Genomic DNA, 2,150 nt, shown 5'->3' on the forward strand with positions numbered 1-2,150 from the left:
TTCAAATCTCTGGCCCAGCTGCCTGCTGGGTTTCAATTGTATCACGTCATGATCCCCACAGTCGTTTCACCCCTGTAGAGTTTCTACGATACAGGGGGAGCTGCGCACTCGTGCGCAGCGGGTCATACAACGTATGCATATGACAACTACATGCAAGGTTTCAAAAGGTTATACTTATATTTATAGTTATACCTGATCAATATGCATAGCAGCAATAGAATTAGATGCGCAGCTCCTATAATTTTATCCAATTATACACGATACACTATATAATATTATTCCATATAAGGCCTGATCGAGTAGCTCAAGTTCGGAAAGCTAGAAAGCATGCTTTGGTACGTGACGTCACAGCCACGTGATCTCAGGTTCATAATCACGTCACTTTTATAGGCACCTAATCAATTGGGTTCTGGCTTACCTGGGGACCCCAGGCAGCCAGGCTATTATGTTCATAAACATTATATAAAGATTTGGCGGAATAATGACAGGCTGAGCGCGGCCCAGTAACCTGTCACCAAATATTTTAAAGTGACGTACGAGTACTCGACACCTGCGTTGACCCAATCAATGTCTGAAAGGCATTGAAGGCTTTCGTTAATGGCCCGTGATTAGGAGGTGCACCATAAAAATAAACTTGCTCGGATTTTTAAAATTTTTGTACCATTGTTTTCTAGAGACGGTGAGAATTTTCACAATACCAAATTTGTTATACCTTTTTGGAAAGATCAGTGAGTTTCGCCTAGGTGCCATATTTGATAGTGCGCGGCTTTTGGAGCAAATTTAGCTGTAAAAGTCGCGTAATTTGACCAAATTGACCAAATTCGTTGATTTTTGTCGTATTATTTGGATATATCTTCAGTTCCTTGAATGAGATCATTCTGAAAATTGGCAACGACCTTCCAATAGGGTTTTTACAACTGTCCTAAAAATTTGGTGGATATCGGAGTTGATATAGTGATCAAAATGAGGCAAAATACGCTGCTTTTAGCTGTAACATAATGTCTGATGGTTGGGTATGCTTTAAACTTTTCGGACACTTTCCTTGTAAGTACTCTATAAGTAAGCTCACCAATTTTTGTTGCAATCGGAGGTCGGGAAGGATACTTAATATCTATTTGTTTGAAGAAAATTGTGCTGGCCGAAATTAGCGCTAAAAAACCATCCTACAGTCGGCACGCGCGGCTCACCGTCGATGGCGCACTAACTACCGTGATACAAATGTTGTCATACGTTGTACTTGTATGACCCGCCGCGCACGAGTGCGCGGCTCCCCTGTATCGTATAAACTCTACAGGTTGAGGTACACCACTGGCACTATATATAGTGAAACGACCGCGCGTGGAGGTCACGACGTGAAGAACTCTTGTGGCCGGTAGTCGGTTACTGGGCCGCGCTCAGCCTGTCATTCCGCCGAATCTCTATTCGTTTATGAACATGATAGCCTGAGGTCCTCGGGTGCCGCGCTTACTTCTCGCTTTTGGTGTTATAATAAATCATATAATTTAATTTCCGAGGAATGTATCTTGGGACGATTATATTTTCCTGGAACTCATGTTAATCACTCAAATGCACCATAAGTCCACAATACAAGTACAACACGGCAACAAAAGTCAAAAATCCACTCCGGTCATATCGGGACATTTACAAAAAACAGCGGCCGGCCAGTGGCTGTGGAGTGGCCACAATAGGCATCATAGCTGGTCTCAAACTCAGAGCAGTTTATACGTTGGCACGTGACCTGCATTTGCCAAGATGATTCGATCTTGTGACTACTTCGTGACTCTTTAAGAACACTATGTTTATATTATTAAGCTATATTGTAAACTTATGTTAGCGTTGTGTGAGCAGCAAATTAAGCGGAACACGATATTAGGACTTTCAGATTAGTTTTGTAATCGCCCCAACTATGTTTTTGTTTGTTCTGAAAATCAGTGCGATTACTCGATTATTTTATTATACAATTGCGCTCCTTGTATTGTCCAGTCACAAGTTTTATTTAGTGCGCCCAGAGGAAGAAAAACCTAAAAAATCCGGTGCGATTATCAATTATGAAAAATATAAGTGGTAGTCAAATAGGCCAAAAAATGGAGTCACACTTATAATTCAATAGTATCACTTCATGTATTTGTAAAAAGGTTAAACTTAAGCTG

The sequence above is a fragment of the Bolinopsis microptera genome, chromosome 3 (genome assembly GCF_026151205.1).
Source record: "Bolinopsis microptera isolate Bmic1 chromosome 3, MBARI_Bmic_1.0, whole genome shotgun sequence".
In the NCBI taxonomy this organism is placed as follows: Eukaryota; Metazoa; Ctenophora; class Tentaculata; order Lobata; family Bolinopsidae; genus Bolinopsis; species Bolinopsis microptera.